Source organism: Rhodnius prolixus, unplaced genomic scaffold (genome assembly GCF_049639745.1).
Source record: "Rhodnius prolixus isolate KJV_2025 unplaced genomic scaffold, Rpr scaffold_7, whole genome shotgun sequence".
Classification (NCBI taxonomy): domain Eukaryota; kingdom Metazoa; phylum Arthropoda; class Insecta; order Hemiptera; family Reduviidae; genus Rhodnius; species Rhodnius prolixus.
Window position 1 is genome coordinate 38927791 of NW_027411582.1, and position 26081 is coordinate 38953871.

The window sequence follows — 26081 nt, forward strand, 5'->3', positions numbered from 1 at the left end:
TGTAGTATCACTTCTGTAAAACGGCATTTTTTAAAAAGTTATATTTCGTGAGTTGTACCGACTGACAAAGACAGTCCCGTCTTTTTCCCGCATTTTCAAGACCTTAAAAATGTATGCTTTCGGTGAAAACGCATGAACGAAGATTTGACAAGGACGTATTGGAATTGTTACAGCGAAAATGTAAGAAAAATACTGGGTAATAATAAAACAAAAATAAGTAAATAAATAAAAAAAAATAAAAATAAAGTGTTACAATTATCATTGATCGAAAGAAACGTTGCCCCTCCCGCCAAAAAAAAAAGAAGGATTCCACAGCTAACTAGTTTTGGCGGGAACTAACCTAACAACAACTATTGTGTAAAACTAAAGTATTGTGCGCCCCAAGCTTTATTATTGTATAATAAATAGTACAAGAAATGTATAGATATTTGTACATAAATGTAGACAGGAGTCGGAGCCGCTAAAATGTATTAAAAAGTTTTTTTTCTTTATTACTGCGCATGTCTGCTAAATAGGTTCGCCGCCAAACACAGGACCATTTCACCCCGCCAGTCGTCTAACTTCTCAGCATGCGAGCGCACTGCATTACCAGCGATTCGCAAGGTCTCTCATTTTTTTTACGCGAGTGCTAAGTGCGGCGGGCCGGGTTGCTAAGTTTTATTATTATTTTTTTGTAATTCAGTTTTTTTTGGGAAAATATTAAAATAAAATTTTTAAATAGCTTTTGTTTTTTGAAGGTTATAAACATAAAAATAAAATGGTAATATCAGCAGAAAAAATTTTTGACGCGAGTGAAATAAGTTCGATAACAGTTCTATTGAGCTTAACTATGGTTTTAAACATTTAAATTTATTAAGTGGAAAATTTTAAATTAATTAAATTTAAAAAAAATAAATATTTATTCTAAGTGTCGCGTGTTTTTGGAAGAAGCAAATATACACTTCTATTTTTTAGAAAAAATACAATTCTGTTTACAATAAGTAAACATTTAGTGCAAAAGTGTTTGTCTAAAAATATAATATATAATTTCATATTTTGGAAAGAAATTATATATTTTTAAAATTTAGTGTGGAACTTATCGGACATCAAAGTCGCTGATTTAAAAGCTTCAAAAAAGAATAAACCATCAGGTTTGTTTGTAATTGTTATTTTTTAAATCTTTTTTTCCAGGTTGTGTTTTGGGTTGTTTTTTAAAGTGTGAAATGTGTGGAGACTCATTTCGGGACTCGAATACATTTTTTTTTGGACGAACCCAAATGGGGATTTAAGGAGGCGCACGCCGGTTTCTCTTTGGACAAAGTCTTTGGACAGCGTTTTATTATCGGCTAGCCTTTCTCCTGGATAAATATTTCCATTTTCTGATCTTCCAAGTTTTCTTTGGGCGCTGTAATTGTTCTCTGCTTCCTCTTTGACAGCTAGTTCAACTCCTTTGCTTGTTAATTCCAAATTTCCTCTTTTTTTCAGCTGAAATCTCGAAAGTCTGGTCCCACTTATCGAGTCTATTTGCTAACATTTATCTAGCTTGTGAGATACCTTGTCAGCCACGAACTTAGATCAAGAACAAACCGTTAAGACTCTCACTTAAATCCATTGCTGAATTTGTTTCTCACCAAGAAAACTTCAGGGTCTTTGCTAAGCCTTCTCTTTTGTTAACGCTTCATTTATATTTCTGGCTTCATCCTCTTTGAGATCAACGATATTTGTACGAATCTCTGGACAATAAGAAATCTTAAATCTGGGAATCCAATTAACAAACCAAAAACTGGTAAGAAAAATCCTAATAATATCATTCTTCATAAAAAAGAGTTAAATCCAAAAGATCTTGACTATGTCGCACAGCCGAAGATGGAGACTGCTTCTGAACAATGGACCTCAAATAGTATCAAAAGAAATTGTGATTAGGTTGGCAGTGCTAGAGAATATCTTACGTAGCCCGCATGTTTATTGTATCTCTGACTAATCAATCATCAGAGTAGATAAATCGATTATGAAGTGTAGAGATTTCGGAGTAACTTACGTTACCGCCACACAGTCAGCAAGTGTAGGGTTCGATAAAAATGTATGAGTCACATGACCTTGATAATTATCATTATCAAAAGTCGTGTGAGTCTGAATACCGACTTTTAAATTAAGAAATTTAAGTGAAACAAAAAAAAAAATTGATACAAAAATAACAAATAAATAATGTTGACTGGGAAGCCCATTCATTGTTGTTATCAAACTTCTATGGTGATAAGAATATTGTTCAAAAACTAAACATTTCAGTGGGTAGCCTTGGATCGAGCTCTTACCAGAGCCGGGAAACAATGAACGATAATCTACACGTAGAACGCATTAATAAAGTTTAAAAACATTTGGGCGTGAACCACTCGCACGACTAACTGCTCTACTCACAGTCGCAAGAAGTATGGCAGGGAAGGAAGTTGCAGTTTAGGCTTTATTCAGGGGTTCTTAATCTTTATAGTTCCGTGGACTGCTTTGGCAGTTCGGTAGGTAAGATAAGTTGCCTAGGAACTCCTTCTCGGAATGATATTCTTTAGTCCATAAAGCAATTACATCCAATTCTTAAAGCCTATTAAGTTTTGATGCTGTGTCTGATCTCTTTTGGCCCGATGCTTGGTCCGGAAGGAACGTTGAGTGGTAAATTTCGAGGATCAGATAATAGTGTCTTGGACTTAAAGGTAGAAACTATCAAACACCCTTTTAGAGCTGGAGTGCCGCAAAGAAGTATCCCACAATTGTCGCCTCTTTTGCCCATGATCCTGTTTCTACCTTCTTCTGATACAGATCTTAAAACTGTCATACAAAAGCTTGGAAAGCCGTCTTACTGAATTTGAAAACATGGTTTACTATGCTGGAAAATTAGACTGAACTAAAAAGCAAGAGCACCAACTTTACATAAACTGAAGGCCGAGGTAATTGTCCTTGTTATCATGTTACAGCAGCGTTACCATCTCGAAATATGTCCAACATCAATGACAATCCACTTAAGAGACTGAAACGAGTAAAGCCAAACACCCTTGTGTGTTACAATAGACATCCCAAGTTCTTACTTTGTTAACAAACTTTTGATTTATAAAATAGTTTTATGAACAACCTACGGGCGTTGAAGCCGGTTGCTCAGCCAACCAATCCAAAAGCAACTTTACAATCCCAAATCTTGAGCAAAATCCCCCTTAATAAGTACTTAACCTGACCCTGCACAATGATCCCTTCCATTAAAGAAATCGTATCCTGTGCCGTTATGAAAAATTCCTCGAACCATTCCTTCTTCATTCCAATCCTCTTGTCTTGCCGTCCACCTGAAGAAAACCAGTGGCCCTAAGTTCTACATTGGATCAGTTATCAAAATTTAAACTTAAGGGTCGATAATATTGAATATTGACGTTATTAGAAGGCGGGGTGTTGCTTACTGTATCCTACATGCGGATGAAAATATCAATAAATATATATTTTAAAGAAAATGTTCTTCAGGAGGGTGGCTACACTATCTCTAAAGTGCCTTTTAGAAACATTAACAGTCCTACCATTTGTCTAAAGTTAAATGCACTGCTAAACTTAGTTTAATGTTGAGGAAAATTGCATAAACAATGTGGGAAATTCTTGAAAGATTGTGTCTTGCTTTCCCAGAACTTTTTTGTTTGCATTTTTCCAGGAAAATGTTTTACGTAATGAGAGTTATGAAAAGATTTTTCACTGGATAGCATGAACTCAAGGACGATATTTTGGATTTTTTTTCCATAACATCTCTGATAAAGTTTATCGCTTTTGAAAATGTGTGAATGTGGTTAAAAATGTGGTTAGGTTAGGTTAACAGTTAATATCTTTGAGTTTACTCATCGTGGCTCGCATATTTTTGGTATCTTTGACCGGAAGAAGCTGATTAATCAAGTTTGTCATGGAGAATTTCGTAAATATGTTTCCGTCTCACGCTGCACTTGCTCACTGAGGAAGGGCGAGTTTGCGTTCTATTAGCATTCTAAGATTTCCCAATCACATTATGTTGCAGAGAATGGAGTAAGTTACTAAGAATACCGTGTGGCAGGAAATCCGGAAAACTCCGTCAAAGAGAATTGTGACCAGTGACATTACTGTGTTTAAATTTCCAGGATAACTGAGAGACCAAGAAAAAAGAAAAGTATCCCACCTTTTTTTTTATTTTTACTTCTACGAAATTCCTTGTAATTGGCAATAATCCTGTAATCCTTTGGCGGGAATATTTAATTCAGAACAGTAATCCGACTGGGAGAGCTCCATTCCCAGAATGGGATTAAAAAAAATTACCCTTTTACTTCCATTTCACACCACAAGTCCACCATTTTGTTGCTGGCTTTTCTTCCAATGGGGTTTTTAAACACAGCTGATTTAGTTAATATCAGATGTTACAGAAAAACGGCTGTTTTTATTTATTTTTACTACTTCTTGCTCATCTTAACAGGAAGTATTGTGGTCGTGACGATGTTTTTTGATAATTTAACTTCACCTGTTCTGCACAATATTAATAATTAATAGTAGCGGATTATTCGTCCTTGTTGCCATATTCATAATTGTCTGGCTATGTTTTGCCAACCTTTCGACCTAGGGACTAGGGCTGATGCTCAGTAGCAATTAGAATATTTTCTACATTGCTAACATTAAAAGTTCGAGTTTTTCTTCTGGCCTGACTGTTTAGGAGTAATTAGGACCCAAGTCTAAATAAATCAAGTTTAATAATTGAAAGACTGTTTAATAAAATGTTCATTTTTAGGCTTTCGGAAAAAATAGAGGAACTTCCTTTTCCATGCGGGCTTTACGTTCAACTACTAAATTAGGTGTCGTGGACGGAGGCGACTAGCAAACACTTTACTATAAATTTCTCATATTAACCATTAAATAAAATCCAAGGCTTAGACCAGGGGAATCGAACCCACTAAACCAACAATACATCTTAGTTTTGCGGGTCTCGCCTCTAACCGCACGGCACTGTGGCGCCTAATAGAGGGACATAAATAAGCCAAAATGTGCTGCAAAAGAACAGGTCTTCATGTTGTAGTGCTTTTGCTATTGCAGTTTATCGTGTGAAATGATGATTTGCGTGTGTTCATATAAAGGCCCATTGTTGCGCACATCATCTACCTTTGCGATGAGATCATGTCATCAAGCGATGCTGTGACTCAAAGTTCGCGCACTCAGATAAGAAAATACTGCCCAACGAATGCAGATTGCTAGTCTTTAACAACAATTGCGCGGTCTAGACGCCATGAACCATGAACTAGTCCACCTTGCTCTAGTCAGTTTATTGGTCTACATTTTTCAGTTAGTAAATCAAGAATTTCCCGAACTGCAATAGGAGCGCCACACCAGATATTTTACTCCTGTCTTGTTTAACAATCGTAGATTCCATTTTCTCTGCCCAAAGAAGCCAATGGCCCCTCCCGGTAATGACATTGTCTGCAGAATGACCTCGGCCTTGCCATCAACTGATTCTTCTTTGCATGCTAACTTTGCAAATTAGTTCCCATCATTGTGTGCGTGTGTTCTCTTTTGTCTTTTTACCGAGAATTTTGGCCATTTAATTTGTACTTGTTCCCAGATTTGTATATTTGTTCCTATGTAGTGTATATTTAAGGCACTTAAATAGTCTAATTTTTGTAATCTATTGCTTCTTCTTTTTTGTAAATAGTGTATTGTATGTACTGAGGAAATATTTTTTTTTTTTTTAATTTGGTAAAACTGTTCAATTTTCCTGTTGTCGAACCTTCCGTATTTTCTATTTATTTCTGACATGGTTCCTCTACCGGCAATTATTCACCTGCCTCTCAGTCCTACAAACAGCAAGTACTGCAATATTTTCCATAATTAGTTTTTCCCCCAAGGAAATACAAGTTTGAGGTAACCACAACATGGAAAAGTAGTTTTTAAAAAAATTGGTATATAATTCAATTTTTAGTTCTGAGCGTAGGGAATTGATTCTGGATAAAGTGCCACTTTTTTTTTCAGGCGGGCCTTACGTCCAACTACCAATTAGGTGGCGTGGACAGAGGCGACTAGCAAACATACTTTACTGTAAATTTCTTTCATTAAACATTAAATAAAATCCAAGGTCTAGACCGGGGGAATCGAACCCACTAAACCAACAATACATCTTAGCTTTGAGGGTCTAGTCTAAAACCCCCTAACATACTTTACTATAAATTTCTCATATTAACCATTAAATAAAATCCAAGGCCTAGACCAGGGGGAATCGAACCCACTAAACCAACAATACATCTTAGCTTTGAGGGTCTAGTCTATAACCGACTAACATTCTTTACTACAAATTTCTCATATTAACCATTAAATAAAATCCAAGGCCTAGACCAGGGGGAATCGAACCCACTAAACCAACAATACATCTTAGCTTTGAGGGTCTAGTCTATAACCCCCTAACATACTTTACTATAAATTTCTCATATTAACCATTAAATAAAATCCAAGGCCTAGACCAGGGGGAATCGAACCCACTAAACCAACAATACATCTTAGCTTTGAGGGTCTAGTCTATCACCGCCTAACATACTTTACTATAAATTTCTCATATTAACCATTAAATAAAATCCAAGGCCTAGACCAGGGGGAATCGAACCCACTAAACCAACAATACATCTTAGCTTTGCGGGTCTAGCCTATAACCGCCTAACATACTTTACTATAAATTTCTCATATTAAACATTAAATAAAATCCAAGACCTAGACCGGGGGAATCGAACCCACTAAACCAACAATACATCTTAGCTTTGAGGGTCTAGTCTAAAACCCCCTAACATACTTTACTATAAATTTCTCATATTAACCATTAAATAAAATCCAAGGCCTAGACCAGGGGGAATCGAACCCACTAAACCAACAATACATCTTAGCTTTGCGGGTCTAGTCTATAACCGCCTAACATTCTTTACTACAAATTTCTCATATTAACCATTAAATAAAATCCAAGGCCTAGACCAGGGGAATTGAACCCACTAAACCAACAATACATCTTAGCATCGCGGGTCTAACCTATAACCGCCTAACATTCTTTACTACAAATTTCTCATATTAACCATTAAATAAAATCCAAGGCCTAGACCAGGGGGAATCGAACCCACTAAACCAACAATACATCTTAGCTTTGCGGGTCTAGCCTATAACCGCCTAACATTCTTTACTACAAATTTCTCATATTAACCATTAAATAAAATCCAAGGCCTAGACCAGGGGGAATCGAACCCACTAAACCAACAATACATCTTAGCTTTGCTGGCCACGCTTCTAACCGCTCGGCTACCGTGGCGCCTAGTTGTAATGACTATTTAAGAGACTTCAATAAGTTGAACGAAACTCCCAAATTTGGGGAAAATCTGGCGACCGCGATTTCCCTCCGAAGGATTCTCTAAGTTCTTATGCAGTATTTTCTGTTCATTATTTTTGGTGACTGATTCATAGTTTCAATAGGATGAAATAGTCCATGAGCGGACAACACAGAAGACACAACAACTCTCTAATGATGTAACATAAAATATTACATTGTCACAATTAGCCCTGAAGATGATCGAGTCCCTCTAGATCGAAAGCTCGACATAATAAAAATTAGACTGAAACTGGAATTTATTTTTTTCATCTTATTGCAACTACCCAGTATGTTTACTTTTCCGTGTATTTCCTGACTCGCGTCAAAGGCCAGGACCTTCCGGTAGTAATTTTTGTTCTAGATGAAAATAATATTAGGTCAGTAATTAGGGTGTTCCCAATTGAATATCTTTCAATAGAATTGCATGGTAATCTCTTGAATCCCGCTGTGAATTGTTTATATTTTAGCCATGAATTAAATTTTTTTTATTCTGATTGCCTGCAACGGCACATTTATAACATTTATCTAGGGAAATTCAGTTTAGGGCTTTTCTTGTGCAGTATTATTTCAGTGAAATGGACAAATCTGTAATATGCACGAGAATTAATCTGCGAATAAAATTCTACATGTATTCGCTGATTGTTTGCAAGACTGTATCCCATATTGTTATTAATTTAAATAAAATTGGATCAGCTGTTTGCCTTGTTAAAGAAATAACATAAATTGTAATAAAGAGAGATACGAAATGTTAGGTCCTTGCCTAAATGTAACCGAGGCTAGAATAAAACCCCGTCATTACGCATTACAGCAAGTGGTTTGCCAATTTAAAATTAATCTGCGCTATTACCTCTCTGCACAATATGTTTTTATTTACATCCGCTTTCAGTTGGTAAGACTGTTTATGTATTTATAGTGCTTTGACTCCTTGTATTTATGTTATTGATGTGTTGTGGTTGAACTTTCTATTTTCATGGTCTTAATGGTGCAGATCTGCTAATTTATAATAAAGTCACTCATGCTTTCATGCTGGCCTATCTCAATATTGCAATAATCGAGCTGATTATCGATTTTTGACCGGAAAATTAATAAATTGGTTTGTGCGTGCGTTGAGTGATAAATAGCAAAAGTTCCGATTCGGATTGGTTAAGTCACTGCTGAATCGATGTTTCGTTTTTCATCAAGAATCAGCTCGAACTTTTTGAGAGATTGGAGGAGGGGTGAGGCTTCCTTTTATAAGGTTACGATTAAGTATAATGTACTGTTTCACTAACTTCGTAATGACGGCTAGAACTTAAATGTGTTTCCAACGTTCAGGGTTTGCAATGTCGTGTTAGTATTTACGACAGAAATTTTGGTTTTTAAGTAGAGGTTGGACGCACTGCGTGATAATTCCTCGCACTTTTGTGTCCGCGACCGGGTGATAACTTTAAAATAGAAAACAAAACAAAAAATTAATAAATGTCAAGTGAACCCACTTCCATTTAGATCACATTGGACATGAATGTCCAGGATAATCTGGGGTCTGCATGATCTGGTGGTCGGTGCGCTGCCAGACAGTCTCCGCCAACGTTTAATTTAAAATAACATTGAACAAGCGGATGTATCTAATAAAGGCTGGAAATGTGACTAGAATTTTTTCAATTTCTATTAACATCATCTTAACCTTACTTTATTTCTTCCGGTTACGCTGTACAGTCAGTCGACAAGTGGAATTTGTGTGAGTTACCGCAATTTACGTGTGATTAGATCTGTTAGGTTCAAAAAAGGAAGTAGATTTCAACATTGTACAAGTTCTCAAATTTCCCTATAAGTTTTTCCTTAATATTGTGCGATATTGACTGTGGTCAGAGTTCCTCGGCTTAGCGGCGCAAACTCCGGGCACCTCCCTCATCTTTCATCGGTCCTAGATCCGTTCTAAACACCATTATCTACTCTGAGATCCAATCATTTGTTCCATTGTGTCTTCCAGTGGTGTACGATATAAGAACCGGAATAGTTGCTAACCTCACCAAAGGATTCTGACTGCTAAGGATGGTGACGCACTGCCTTACCACTTTCTGTCCTGGATTCTAAAGCTCAGTAACTTCAGTTATCTTTTCCAGGTCGCTGATTTGTTTTCTAAAGCAAGCCTAATTGCTGAAAAAAAGAAGAGCTGACCGCTTTTATTGCAACCTGGCTATCCCCAAGGATTACTATCTTCTGGTCCCGATATTTTGGCGTTAAATTAGACACACCTTCTTTTTTTCTTTTTTTTTTTAATGAATTTCCGACTACTGCGAACCCACAGATTTGGAGTACCTAATTCTTGGACCAAATACCAGCCCTAAATCTTACAGGTTTCTCAATCCTTCTCATCGCGTGTACCTAAAGACTAGAGAGGGTGAATTCACCTCTTTCGGTAGACAGCTTCTGGGATATATCCCTCACTAACCCATCTTAGACACATAAAGACCCAACACCCCCCAAAAAAAATTATTTTCAATTTTCTCTAACAAAATTTATGTATTGAAGGATTTTCCGTGCGTTGTAAACTTAAACAATCCTAAATACAGGTGCTACTATCTGAGGTGTGACATTGAGGGATTATTGCATTGCTGGAATTCTAAGGCCTCAAGAAAATTAATGGACCAGAAGCACCTTCTTATTGATCATTCCACGCAATGCTAGGTGTAAACTGATCTACCATTCACCAGGAAAATGCATCAATAATATTAATAATAAACACAGTAAATATTAACATAATAGATGCAATTAAACAATTCAATTATTAGTGCTATTAAAGTAAGTTAATTTAAAAGTAATTCTAATAATTAAAAGGGATATAATAATACGTGATTTGCATATATCGTGTGTGTGCCTTAGAATCGATTTATTGCTACATGAAGTCGATAAGCGTTAATTTTCTTTGAATTAAGTACATTTACTGGTACCCATTTCGAAACGAGAGATGTGGGCTTGGCAAGTAATTTTAGTGTACTCATCATTGAATAGAGACTGAGTTCCTTAAAGGAGATCACTTTACCGGAAACGAAAATGCTTTTTATATCCGGCCAAGTCAAATAGGTATCTTTTATTAAATAAATAAATAATAATAATAATAAAAAAAAATATCGTTGCTAGAACAAAGCCTTGTACAAAATGCAAAGTCTTATGAGTGTCCATGAAAGATTTATTTACAAGTTTTCGAAGCTTTTCGGAGACTCGTAACTGTGTAAAGAATGTTTACCATCTTTTGTTGCAGTATTATATGGACGATTGGCTATAATAAAGTGTGACCTTGTAATGGCACGTGAATAGCATTTTAGGAAGACCACAGTCATTTAGTGATTTCCTGTTTCAACGAACGAGACGTAATTTGGTGCTATGATCATAAACACTCTGAAGACAAAAAAACCTCTTGAGGTTCAAAAAAAACAAAATTTTTTTTTGATTTAGTACAAACTCCGAGTATGAAAAAAAAAAACCAGATCCAATTCCCTACAAACATTGAACAGAATTGTAAAAGCGAGGACACTTTATTGTAAAGTCTAAGCCCCCACCACCACACGCCAAGAATGGCCCTAAAATAATTAATAACTTACCAAAGATAAAGAAAAGAGAAGGGGTAAGAGCTATAAATAAACGTTATTGATGTACAAGTTAATACTGTGAAGACAAAATTCCACGTGTTTTACATAAATTTGAATAATTTAAAATTAGCATAACTAATTTATAGATAATGAATACAATTTTTTGTGTTTTTGTTTTTAAATTATATAATTACCTACCTTTTTCTCTTCTTCTGGTAATAATTAAAACTCTAATTTAATAACACAATCAGCTGATTGCTTTGCGTGCGCAATTAAACAGCTGCAAATCAGCTGTGAAATAAAGCTTTCATTTTGCTGGAGAAAAACAAGTATGGCCTACTAATAATTCACACGACTATTACTAATGATTGCGACTTCTTATTGTTTACAATTTTCTGCTACACCGAATTTTTCGTGAGTCGTACTTTTTGACGTGAATACGTCTTTAAATTTGAATCATATGGTGGCAATCCAAAAAAACCTAATGATAACAAAATCGGGGGATACAGTTTGGCATTATAGTTTCGAATCTATCGTCTACCATCCAAAATTAAATTAGACCACTGGATAGCTAAAGGATCAAAGAATTCATTACGATAAGAGAGGACTGTGACACATCGCGCGCGGTGGAGGGGGAAGCGCCGCCATTTTGAGATCATTTTGCTGCGTATCGAGATTTTGCAATTAGTATAACTTTTGACTCGGAGAAGCTACGATGTTCGTTTAAGTTTTAATCGTTAGCTGTCGTCTCAATCTATCGATTGTATATAAAACATTTGTGTAAAATAGTGACAGTAAATATAATAAGATGTTAGAATAAAAAAGTATTATCAAAAGTATATAATGTCGGCCTATACGCGTCGAAAAACCAAAACCAAATACAGAGATCGTATACGGTTGGAAAGGGCTTCTCAAAAACAATCGAATGGTAATAATAAAACACCATACGAGTATGAGTCAAGCTGTGCCGTCGGGAACGTTAAAGAATGAATGCGGCCGAGCGGATCAACGACGGTGTCACAGTACATCTGCAGCTGGGGCCGGTTGAAATTATGCAAGTGGATGATGAAATTGCTTCTACATCGACAACAGACTGTATAGGCATAGATTGTGTTCGATCGTCGATGAGGTTTCCTTGATTTCATCCTAAATACATAAATAAAAATATTTTATATAAAAAAATATAACCTGTTACGTAAACGTATTCACGTACAACACACAGTTTTTTGAATATCAAAATGTGTTGGGACTGCCCAAAATTTTTAATTATCACCCAACAGCGCCACCAGTTAAGTTTTAATCTAAAAGTTTAAAGGTTAATCCTCAAAATTTGGGCAGTTATCGGGTAAGACAGCCCCCCCAAAAAAGGGGGTGGAGCCAAATTCTGAGCAATGGTGTTGTGGGTGTTCCTTAGCCTAAGCTGTAGTTTGATTCGTCCAATAAAAAAATCATTCATTTAAGGGACTCTAAACTGTTAATGATTTAAGGCGCGTCAACATCTAAGGTTTTTGGCGCCCGGAGCTTTTTTCAGTGCACTGGCCGGCCTCCGGGCAGTGTTCTCTCGTCACAGACAACACTGTCCATCACCGGACAGCTGAAGCTGTAAGAAGCTCCTAGGAAGAGAAAATCTAAGGGCCAGCAGCTGGATTCGAACCCGGGACTTCCGCCTGGGAGTCCAGTACGCTAACCGCCTAGCCAATCCCCTCCCTATTCACTCTGTATTCTTTATATTTTTTTTAAAAAACAATATTTTCAGAATAACAAAATTATAATATATATGTACGATATATTTAAATCGATGAAATAAACATTGCAAGTGCTATATATAGCAAAATGATTGTGGTGAATGTTAATCCCAAGCTCTCGTGACTTGATAACAAGTCTGAGGTATTTTACTGAGATTACCTCATCATAGGCTATGAAATTATGTTGGTAAGACTGCCTCCTTTCATCGTCTAGTCCGGCCGGTCTCAACAACTGTTTCATTTCCATACATTTATTTCTTGTAATATCTTCGTTCATAAAATCGATTGCAATAGTAGTATATGTAAATGCGTTATTTTTGTTTGTTTCAAGAGCGAATATTATTATTTATTATTGAGTTTAGTACCTGGAATCGATTGTAATCGTATTCTTCTGTAATTTGTGGCACCAAGGTGGAAATCGATTTTATTCTACTTTTAGAAACATAGCTTCATAGTTCGCGTCCATTGCCCTGATGTTTTACTGTTTTTTCTTTTTGGAAACCAGTGCCTTCATGATTCAGGTTTTCTTTTATTCAACTTATATTCACCTACAATATTATTAAATTTATATTTACAATTACACTTTTTCATAAAATATGCAGGGAAAACAATGAGATCGAATTTTGTTTTCGACTTTGACTTTTCTCAGGTGATGGCCAAACTTTAAAGAAAAATGGTCTGTGTTTGGGTTAGCATAATTTTTTTTTTAAAAAAAACTGCGGCTGCATTATGGACACGGCCGTGTGTTGTACGTGAATACGTTCACGTAACGGGTTATATTTTTTTATTTATGTATTTAGGATGAAATCAAGGAAACCTCATCGACGATCGAACACAATCTATGCTTGTACAGTCCGTTGTCAATGTAGAAGCGATTTCATCATCCACTTGCATAATTTCAACCGGCCCCAGCTGCAGATGTACTAAACACCGTCGTTGATCCGCTCGGCCGCATTCATTCTTTTACGTTCCCGACGGCACAGCTTGACTCGGTCATATGGTGTTTTATTATTACCATTCGATTGTTCTTGAGAAGCCCTTTCCAACCGTATACGATCTCTGTATTTGGTTTTGGCTTTTCGACGCGTACAGGCCGACATTATATACTTTTGATAATATTTTTTTATTAAAAAAATGATATTCGCTCTCACTATTTTACACTAATGTTTTATATACAATCGATAGATTGAGACGACAGCTGACGATTAAAACTTAAACGAACATCGTAGCTTCTCCGAGTCAAAAGTTATACTAATTGCAAAATCTCGATACGCAGCAAAATGATATCAAAATGGCGGCGCTTCTCCCTCCACCGCGCGCGCGATGCGTCAAAGTCCTCTGTGAATGAATTCTTTGATCCTTTAGCTATCCAGTGGTCTAATTTAATTTTGGATGGTAGACGATAGATTCGAAACTATAATGCCAAACTATTTTCCCTGATTTTGTTATCATTAGGTTTTTTTGGATTGCCTCCATATGATGGCAAATTTAAAGATGTATTCGCGTCAAAAAAAAAAAATCGCAGTAAGTCTAAATTTGACATTTTCAATTGGTGCCGCCCTGTGATAAAGCTTTTGAGGAAAATCAACAAACCGGAAGTGCCACTGTTCTGAATAAATTTCTCGCTTTGTAGCGATAAGACGAAGTCATGAGAGTGTGTTCACACCAGTCGAACTTCTTCTCCTTTTTACTTTGGCTTCTTTCGGCCATTTATCTAACGAAGTTACGATCGTGTGTTGATCACGTTACAAGAAAGTCTCAATTCAGATTTTTTAGACACAATCTTCTTCTTTTTTGAGGCATTATAGAAGTTCTATAGTAAAAGGAAGCAGGGATAGGCTAAGGGCTAGAGATAGATGGGGTTATTGCGTAGCCATGGTTCTGTTTCAAGTCTTTTAAAGGAAATTTTAGGACAGCAAAGACAAAAATTAAAAAATCGTTTAAGTTAAATAAAATTTTTTTTTTTCCTTAATTTGATTAAAACATCTAAAGATTTAGGGGGGAGCCTAACTTGGTGAAGGTACAATGTGCCTTTTAAGGTTTTAGTTGCCGACGAGTTGAGAGCACCACCAGACTTGCAGCGGAACCATCATCATCTCTTCTCACTCATCCCATCTCTCCAGAACTTTTGGCTACACGAAACTACAATTTAATAATTGCTCTTAGTGCCAGTAATAGGAGAGGCCCCCGTGTCTGCCAGTTCTTGATGGTTCCTTTGAAGCTTTCCATGGTGCTGCCATGGTAACCGTATTAGATGTATACTTAATTGAGTGTGAGTTAGGATAGGCTGATGGAAGATGTCCGCTGATGATGGAAGTTGCCCTTAGTAACGACGCCCGGTTATGGCAGAACCCTTAACACATGATATTAATAAAATGAAGGGCAGTGAAAGACCTTTAGTAAGTTTAGTTATGGGCCCTAAGTGGGTGCGATTGTTGTGTGTGGGTGTGTGTGTGTGTAAGACTCCTTTTATTACTGAAGCATTTCGGCAGAGGGCAGGACGGAAATTAAATGGGCAATCTACCTTCAGTGAGTCCAGAATGAACAAAAAAATTGTGGATGCGAACAGACAAACCTACTTCCTGCTTTTCTGAGGTTTTGCTGGAGCGTAGGGTGGCACAGCGTTGTCCACTCAAAGAGCAACTAAAAAGAAGCTGCAATGAACATGAAGGTACTTGCAGATTTTGTGGGTAGATGCAGGGAATTTCAGTACTCCTGCTGAGTGCGTTATCATTATCCGAGCAAGATACACGCATCTGAGAAAGAGTTCGGATTAAAACTCAACTAACAGGCTAGACAAAGTCCTCCGCTTTTAACTTTGGTTCAGGGTTTATGCTCAAATCCCCGGGGCAGGATACCTTAAGACCTCCTGAGCATATCCATATCGGCGCGAAATTTAGGTAGAAATCTTCTCAGGCTACAAATCTATCTCCTGCTACTTCTTTGTGGTAACACCGGACGTCATGGAATGGAAACTATCAGGAAGTGGTTAAGTTGGTTTGGGTTTTAAAGAGAGAGTGAAAGAGGTCTGCAGAGCTTAAACTCTGGACCAGTCTTCGAGGTCTGAGACCAGTAAAAATTGGTCTTGGTAATTATCAGGCTTGTCCATGGGACATATTTTTCTGTCCCATCCCATCCCATCCCATGGCAATTTATGCCTGTCCCATCCCATCCCACGGGATTCCCATTATAATATTAATATGGAATACAGTTCAAATAAAATTATTAAATTTATGAAAGTTTACGTTTAGTGTCTACTAAATAGGACTAAATGTACAAAGAGACATGCAAAACGACTAAATTTATTAACTTTAACACTCAAAAGTATAATCTAAGTATGACAATTCAGTATCATTCTATCGACTACCATGGGAAATACAAATGTGTGCTGTCCCATCCCATCCCATCCCATGGGAATAATATTCCTATGGACAACACTGGTAATTATAGTCGTAACAGATCTGAGGCATGAATAAAGATAAATCTCATTAACTGAGGAGTTTCCTCAATACAAAGGGCACCTAAAAGAAGCTGTAATGAACATGAAGGCACTTGCAGTTTTTTTTGGGGGGGAGTTGGAGGGAATCCCAGTATTCCTGCTGAGTACGATGTCATTATCCGAGCGAGATGCAGGCATCTGAGAAAGAGTTCGATTAAAAACACAAATTTAAATTGCTACTCCCACTTCGAGATTTCAATTCAAATGGCCAGAAAAACTGAGGTTAAACTAATAACCAGCGAGCACAATGTTTTAGATTGTGAACATATTTCCTTTCTGGAAAACAATAACTTCTCCAAATAAAAGAAGAGGACACTCAAATAAAAAATTGGGAAAACAAAGAGGGCTATGTTATAAAGTGGAAGGTTACAGGATGTAACCATGACAATGAGTATTGTACAGCACCACTGCTTTATAGATATCTCACCAAACAGTTTCGTTTAAAGAATAAAACATAATATATATAGAGTTAGCCGTGGATTTCTCTTCTTTTTTTTTATAGGCTCCACCTGATTGTGTGTGTGTTTTTCTTTCTGCAGTAAAATCGCGCCGGAAACAGTATTTTATAACGGCCATGTATGTGTGTGTGTTTGTTTGGTTTTTTATGTTGAACAATTCAATTGGTTTTGGTTGGATAGTTCAGGCCGTGGTGGATTTTGTCGAACTGTGTGGGCCCATTCTTCAGGCCGAATGCCAGTGTGACCCTGGCCATCAGCTATATAGAAGGCCGTGCCCTCTAGCCGTTCAATGGCGCAGGATGGGCCAATGTATCTCATTGCAGCAACATTACTAACACAACTATTCAAAGCGGAAGTATTGTTTTTCCCATATCTATTATTAATTTTTTGTTGAATGAATTAGGTTGTGGTTTTTGTTGTAGAGTTCCATTCATATGAGCTTGCTATTGTCGAGCATAGACTGGATTTATTTATAGAAGCACTGAATATCCTGTTAATTACTCTTACTACTAGTACAGAAAATTTTAACCGAGAAAATTGAGCGCGATGAGAGCGAAGAAATCAAACATGACACAACACGTTGCTATACTCTCTCTCTTGGTAGCGTTGCTCTATCTTCGCTTTGCTCCCCCACTATGCGCGGTCTCATAGCGAATTCAACTGTATAGGTTTTCTTACCCCGGAAATGCGCCTTTAGAGGTCCCCCGGTTTACCTGACCCAAAAATTAGCGATAAATACCGGAAGTACCATTTTTTACAAGTTATTCCCCACTTTTTTGGGGGGAAAACAGTCTGATTCCCTTTAAATGAGACTAAGTAAAGTAATTGTCTATTTTTTTAGGCGGTCTTTACGTCCAACTACCAAATTAGGTGTCATGGACGGAGGCGACTAGCAAACATACTTTACTGTAAATTACTAATATTAATCATTAAATAAAATCCCAGGCCTAGAGACCGGGAATCGAACCCAGTACCACAATACATCTTAGCTTTGCAGGTCTCGGCTCCAACCGCTCTGCTACCTTGGCGCCTCCTTTAAATAAGACTAGTTGCTGTTGAACTTAAAAATCTACTTAAAAATAAGTTCGCTAACTGCCGTTTTTTTGAGGGGGAGGTGGTGCCTTTTTTAAAAAAAATTATTTCCTGACATTTCGATAAGCTTTGCCTGTCAATTTAAGGGGATTATACGTATATTAGGTCAGCTGGGATGAGGTAAGCGGAAGACAGAGCCTACTGGAACAAGAAATGTGAGCAGATGGAGAAATCAGGGAACTCATATTCTTAGGTACGGCTGGTCACCGTCAAAGGACCAAACCTCCCCTATGGGAAGGCCTACATATTTACAGAAGAATGGATCAATGAACAATGATTTAATCAGTGTAGTGTTATTTCATTTTTTTTTCTAATTTTTGTCTTATTTAAACTGAGCGATGGATATTTATTTGTGTTATTATTTTTCTGTAAAATATGTAAATAAAGGCTTATTATTATTATTATATTAGGTAGATATAAAGTACGCCTAAGCTGTCTGAAGCTCGATGCTGAAAGGCGTAAGAGCTAAAAGAAAGTAGAGAAGAAGAAGTAGATATAAAATACTAGAAGTTAAGAGTTGTGCCTTCAAAGAATGATCATTACGATGTTAACATCTTCTAATCTTATCTCTTGAAGTAAGTCGGCCAAGCTTGTTGAAACGTCGGGTAAGAATAAAAAAAAAAAAAAACTGACCTGTAAGTGCGTATACATATTTGCGGAAGTGTGAACAGAATATCTTGAGAGTCTAAGGCTGGAAACATAGTGGAGCGGCGATGATAGTTGCTTCAGAACAAAGAGACCGACGAGCAGCGAGCAAAGAGTTGCATGCACATAGTGACCGAGTTTAGTCGCGTTTCTCCTTTCGACGAGACAAGATGGAGGAATTATTTCTCTATGAAAATTCTTTCTTGAAAATTTGGTATTTACTGCAGATTAGTAGCAGGAGGCTGCGGTGTTCATGATATAAACAGGACTAGACATGAACCTTGGTGAATTCCATCACTTGTACCAACAACTTCGGGAGCATCCTGGCAAGTTTCATGCGAATTATTTCAAATGTCTGTTTCAACATTTAATTACGTACTAGCCAGTGTTGAAGGCATGTTAATGAAGAAAAGGTTATCCTGCCCCATTTCTTATCCAACACAAATCGGTTGTGATGTAGAAGATCCTTTTGGTCTCACAGAGGTTTCTTTAAAAAAACGATTTTCAAAGCTTTAGAACACATAATAGATTCCACTGAGAGAAAATTTCTAATTTGTTCAGATTCTCGAAACTCTCTGGATGCGATATGTAAGTTGGATACAGACAACCTACTCATCCAGACCGTGCATAAACGTCTGCATCTTTGTGCTGAAATTGGAAAAACAGTTGTTTTCCTATGGACTCCCGGACATTCAGGGATTAAATTCAATGAAATCGCCGACAAGGCCGCTAGGAATGCAGCCTTAATAAGTAACCCAAAGGAAAATGTTCTGCCGTTGGATTGGAGGGCTTATCTGCACACCCAAGCCTTATTGCTATGGAAACGGGAATGGGAAACACTTCCATTAATGAATAAGCTGAGAAATATTAAATCCACACCATTGAAATGGATGACTTCAAGTAGACAGTCCCGCCACGAAGAAGTCATACTTGCAAGACTAAGAATAGGCCATACGATGTTAACCCATGGCTATATCTTTAGAGGTGAGCAGCAACCCATATGTGGAACCTGCAATGTAATACTATCCGTCCATCATATTTTCGTAGAATGTACCAGATATACATGGGCTAGGCGGAAGTTAAACATGGGTAATAGCATGAAAGAGATCCTGGACGATAATGAAGACAATGCAAGGAAAGCCTTGCAATACCTTAAAGATATAGATTTATATAGTCTCATATGACACTATGCTAGTCTCTAATTATGTAAGTAAGTAAATATGTTTTTATCTTAGATTAGGTTATTAATGTGATGCGAGGAATATCGAGTACTCCATCACAAATCGCGATTAGATTTAATGTGTGTGACTGTATTTATTTGGATGAATGTATTTATATGCATGAGTGTTTTTTTGTTAGAATGATAGTTTTAGATTAGAATGAGCTAGGGCAGGGGTCGGCAACCCGCGACTCGCGAGCCGCATGCGGCTCTTTTATCCAAATTTTGTGGCTCTTCAGCCTGTCCAAAATAAATTGTATATTTCAATTTTATTGAAACAAATGAAAATTTCATTTATTAAAGTAAAGATATTTTTTCAAAAAGACTTTTAAATGTGATTGGTTTGAAATTGAATAGAATTATATTAAAATACAGTACGTAATGTATATAAGACAGCCACCATTTTCATTCAAACACAGCTTTAGTTATTATTTATTTGTTTATTTACTTTGCAATATGTGAAAATAAGTATATAAAATTGTCAAAGTTGGGTGTTTTTCAACGTTACGCTTTTTCGTGCAGTTTTTGACGATCAACCCTTATACAACTGTCCTACCGGAAACAGTTTTAAAACATTTAAATGTTATTGAATATCATAAAATAATTATTTGTGAATACAAATGATCTAGAGATGTTTTTTTTACACTATCATCCTTGCGGCTCTTGGTAAGATTTATTAAAATTATTTAAGGAGAAATGGCTTTCTACTTAAAATAGGTTGCCGACTCCTGAGCTAGTGTAGTGTCTTACAGCAACATTGTCAGGTGCGAAGGACCTTAGTTGTTGAGCACCTTTAAAAAGAACACAATAATAATAATTTAAAAAAACTACACCAATAAATGCAGCAACATCCCATTTTAACCGAGAAAATTGAGCGCGATGAGAGCGAAGAAATCAAACATGTCACAACACGTTGCTCTACTCTCTCTCTTGGTAGCGTTGCTCTACGATATCTTCGCTTTGCTCCCCCATTATGCGCGGTCCCATATGATAACCTGTGTTTGTTTTCGCCGCTTTGCTCTTCGCTATCATTGCCGCTTTGCTTTACAGCCTTAGGAAGCCGGATGCTCTCAACCGGAAGTACCACATTACTGAACCGATTTTCCACTTTTCTCCGCTTTTTTTTTGGGGGGGGGGGAAATTATGCCGTCGAATTTCCCAATTCTCTGATGCTCTGACTACATTATACGCTAATTTCATTCGGAAAAATTGTTCTATAAAAATTAGTTTATCGTAAGAATGGATGGCCATAAAAAACACAGTGCAGCAGAGTGTGAGGGTAAAAAAAACGTGTAAAATCTCTTAGTTGGAAGCAAACGTAGAGAAGAAAATTAGGACCTCGAAATTGTTGTAGTATTATGTGGTATTCGTGTGAATTTTCACATAAGAAAATAGTAATTGTGGCGCCATGATTAATTGCAGTTCATCAGGTGCTGAAAAGGAAATGGTCACGTGAGGGTAATTACGTGAAAACATGAAAATATCATTTTTCCTCACGATTTGGCGATTTTCAGTTTTTCCAGTCTCATTTTAGCCTTTTAATGATTTTTCTATTGAATGAACATTCAATATATATATATAATATATACTTAAAAAAAAGTAATTTTGAAGTTAAACGTGTGATAGAGACGGGCCGTCGAAAGTTGGGAATAATCAAACGGAAGTTAGCCGATGGAAGGGAAATGACTAGGTGACTGTTACACCTGTACTATTATCAAGGTGCCGCTGACATAATGAAAAATTGAAAACGCCAGAGATTGTGTGTGGCTGGTGAAAGCGCTTTTCTTTTTTGTCGAGTGAGAGAGAGAGAGAGAGAGAGAGACAGAGAGAGAGAGAGAGATATTAGATTAAAATTTTCTATTTTTAGTTAGAAAGATTTGGTGTAACAAATAGGTATTTGTGAACGGGGGGGGGCCCCTTGGTCATTAGATCAAACTTATCAGGTTGGGTCAGCTGTTAAACATAGTGTAGAACAACGTTACCATTGCGTGCTTACCATGCCCCCCCCCCGGTTATTGTTAGCCAGCCCCCGCCACGAGTTACACCTACGAAAATAATTCCGTGTTTTTTTTTTTTTTTTTTGCTCCTCGCCAGATTTCGTGACGTAATTATTCAGCCATGTTGGGCTCGAGATACTAGGAGAACACTTCTGTAATCAGTCTAAAAGTGCCTAAGGTAAATAACCTTTTGTACTTATAGTAGATAGACACATGCTTTTAAACCCGTGGAATGAGGACATTATTTTTTTTGTTTACTTCCTGTTTAAGAAGGTGTTGTAATTGTAAATAGTTTCGAGCTGACGTTTTCACCGGAAATGCCCTGTTTGAGGTCACTAAGTTTAGAAAAAGTGTGGTCTTTGTGTTCGTATCCATTGAAAATAAAAAATACAGTTTTTCGATTAATTTTTTTTTTTTTGAAAAAAGAAACTACATCCGGTTAATACGTTACTGAGTAAAAGTCAGTCTCGAATCCAATCGTAATATTTTGAGCTCCCTGCTATTTCGTTTCTTTTTTTTTCCTGAGATTTTGTGTTCCCGAACATACACACAGTTACCTATCAGTTACCTAGACAACCACATGGTTTAAGGGAACTGTCACTAATAAATGGGTTGTAACGACAATAAGCAGGCTGAGAGCGAACCACGCGCTGTGCGGATCGTATCTACACAGGATCAACAAAAGGTCCTCTCCTCTTTGCGTAGATTGCAATGAGGAGGAAGATTTCAAACATGTAATAATGATATGTCCACGTTATGTGGTAGAAAGGAAACGAATGTTTGACGACATATACAGGTATTTAGATGCACCATTTCGCTACGAAGATATAATATTCTCCACCAACATCTATGTGCTTAAGTCTATAGCAGAGCTAGCAATGAAATATGAATATATTTAAAAGTTATAGCCGAATTAGAGAGAAGGATTGCGGTGATTTTAATTTCGGTTAAGCTATAAGGATGGCAGGAATATAGAGTACTGATCCATCCATTAGTTGTAAGTTTGTATGTAAATAGTTGTATATAGTAGAGGGATGAATGTGTGAAGCGAATGTATTTATAAGTAAGAATGGAGAGTGAGTGATATTCTAGTGATAAGCACCTAGGCCAGGGGTCGGCAACCTATTTCAAGTAGAGAGCCATTTCTTCTTAAATAATTTTAATAAATTTTACCAAGAGCCGTAAGGATGATGGAGTAAAAAAGTCTGTAGATCATTTGTATTCACAAAATATTATTTTATGATATTCAATAACATTTAGATGTTTTAAAACTGTCCGTTAGGACAGTGGTAAAAGCGTTGATCGTCAAAAACTGCATGAAAAAGCTGTAACGTTCAAAAACACCCAACTTTGACAATTTTATATATTTATTTTCACATATTGCAAAGTAAATAAACGAATAAATAATAACTAAATCTGTATTTGAATGAAAATGGCGGCAGTCTTTTATAATTACGTACTGTATTTTAATATAATTCTATTCAATTTCAAACCTATCTCATTTAAAATTCTTTTTGAGAAAATATCTTTACTTTAATAAATGAAATTTTCATTTGTTTCAATAAAATTGAAATATACAATATATTTTGGGCAGGCTGAAGAGACACAAAATTTGGATAAAAGAGCCGCGGGTTGCCGACCCCTGACCTAGACGATGCTCTGGCTGTATGGCGGAAGCCAATGCCAAAAAAAAAACACACACACACCGACCATTTTCAGACTTTTTAGACCTCAAAAAAATGTATTTTAGATAAAATTCACGATATCCACTATGAGTTATCGCTAGAAATACTCCCTCTGTATAAAATGAGAAAGAGAGAGGAAATCAGCTGTTAATGTGGGTTCGAATCTAGTTGCTGACCTTTAATTTTTTTTTTTTCTAGAAGCTTCTTACTGCTCACTTTCCAGTGTTAAACAGTGCCCTGAATCGACAGAACACTGTCCGGAGGCCGGGTGTGTAAAAAGTAAAGTAATCGCTTATTTTTTCAGGCGGGGCTTAATGTCCAACTACCAATTAGGTGTGGCGGACGGAGGCGACTAGCAAACATAACTTTACTATAAATTTCTCATATTAACCATTAAATAAAATCTAAAGCCTAGACCGGGGGAATTGAACCCAGTACCACAATACATATTAGCTTCGCAGGTCTCGCCTCTAACCGCTCGGCTACCGTGGCGCCTCGGAGGCCGGCTGTGCAGAGAGTTAAAGCTCCGGACGCCAATGGCCTCATATGTTGACGTGCCTTAAATTGGAAAAAAAGTAAATAAAAAAAGATAATTAAAAACGGTGAGTGGGGAATTTAATTTCACTTAACTGTTTTTATAACATGAAACATAGAATGATGCAGCATCACTCATATATGGAGTCAGCTGGATTGCTCGAGTTTGCAATGGAGACCAAAGTGATTTCAAGATTACGCTGGGGGAAAAAAATAAATGAAAAAAAAAAAAAAGGGGGTGATCTATTTATCCCCCATTCATGTGTGGGAAAGAGAGAGAAGTTGATATTGGAACAAGGAATTAATTGGTCAGTTAAGGAGATCCTACAGGATATGAACGCCCGATAGCAGCAAGGAAGCGTTAAGGATTTTAATTGGACAGGATTTCTGTGTGTATTTAAGTGGTGCGCTGGTAGGCGAATGGGATAGCTGGCTGTGGGAAGAGGGGTTAACTGGGATAAAATCCAAACCCATGGACTATATATCCAGTCTGTCCTGACTGCACAGTCCCTACCGCTCCCAGTACTGGGCTGAGACCCCACTCGTAAACCCACAATTCCACTACCAACACACACACATCTGTACGCTTGCTTAGATCTAAATAGATTACACCAATCTCGCTTTGGATAGATATTTCAATTTAAAATTATCATCAACTGTTCTAACCAAACTAGTTGTTATTCTAAAAGCATTTTATTGTATTAATAAAGTGTGTTCTGTCCACCAGTTTGAGGTTTTTATAACATTTAAGTTTGGAGATCGCCTGTGGAGGTACACTTTCGCCGGTTTCGAGATCGCCTAAGGAGGTACACTTTCGCGGGTTTCGAGATCGCCTAAGGAGGTACACTTTTGCCGGTTTCGAGATCGCCTAAGCAGGTACACTTTCGCCGGTTTCGAGATCGCCTAAGCAGGTACACTTTGGCCGGTTTCGAGATGATCGCTTAAGGAGGTATACTTTCGCCGGTTTCGAGATCTCGTAAGGAGGTACACTTTCGCCGGTTTCGAGATCGCCTAAAGAGGTGCACTCTCCACAAATGCCTACTACTAATTAGCTTTCAAAACCCTCTTTAATAAACAAGAACTAATGCACCAGTTAGATTAAGCTAAGAAAATAGCTTGCAATAAAGACAGACAAAAGAAAGACAGAGACAGATAATATAATTTTTTATTAGAGTTAATTATTTTTTTAATTTTATTTTATTGAGTTGGACCGTGAGTTGAGTTCATTTAATTAAATGAAGAATCCACTTGAAAATGAAATCTGGGAGGGGGCCGCTCTGCTTCTGACGATTTCAATTACAATCTCTGTCCCTCTAACCCACACAATCTTTCACGCGGCCCCATTTCTCATTTCTCAGATGTATTTTATTTTTTTATTATTATTATTTACTTCTTAATGAACCTTTCAATTTTCTTTTACTATTTCTCAAATAATTTAATTTTAAATTAACTATCACTTTTCAATTTAACCAAAATTCCAACCGCCCCCCCCCCGCAAAAAAAGGGAAAACTTTTATAATCTGGAATTTTCATGGAGTTCATTTTTTAACAATGAAAAACTTTGGAAAACTTTTCGTATCATATTACCATATTTAATATCTAATAAACTGCGATGGTTTTCATGGACACCCATCATTGTCGTGTATCATTAACATATTTTGTAAGGAAGTTAAAGGTTAGAGAGGGTAAAGAATTTTTTCACTGAGCTTAGAAGTATATATTATGCTGAACTAACAATGGAGAAAAAACTTCAAAACTTCCGCAATTATTGACATCAAGTTAATAAGACAGACAGTGATCTGGAAATAATATAACTGAACCGTTCCCTTAGGATAGTAAGCATCGCTATCCTGGAAAGATAGATTAGGACTAGGAGAGAGAGAGTCCTCATTTCAGAGGCAGTCAAAGGACTTTAAAACTAACAAAACCTGAGAATAAGGACTCTAAATACCAACCTTCATATCCAGATTACAATAAGTCCCAAATTAGCATTTGATATAAATCTCTTAGTTGTCAAAAGTGGTAGTGAAATCGGATAGAAATCTGATGATAAAGCGAGAGGCATATAGGTTTGAGCAGCTTTTGCCTATTTTGAGCGGTTGGAGATCTGCTGCTGCCGAATCCCAGGTTGAGAAAGCAATGCTGACTTGATACAGATTTGGTAGTGTTGTCTATTCTTAATGGCTATCACGAGATGGCTTATTGGGCGTTGCAGTTTTCCTTGATTGTATCCCAGTCTTCTATAATTTTTTTTTCCCCATGGAATGCGCGTTTAGGAAACGGGAACTCA

General features: G+C 36.9%; 1 protein-coding gene across 1 annotated transcript in view; it reads left to right on the forward strand.

The window, feature by feature from the left end:
• Positions 1–564: 564 nt before the first annotated feature.
• Positions 565–26081, forward strand: part of Octbeta2R (Octopamine beta2 receptor) — a 275176-nt gene continuing 249659 nt past the window's right edge. The window contains exon 1 of the mRNA XM_074115316.1: positions 565–1130. The gene's annotated coding sequence lies outside the window, so the exon portion shown is untranslated. The remainder of the gene's footprint in view (positions 1131–26081) is intronic.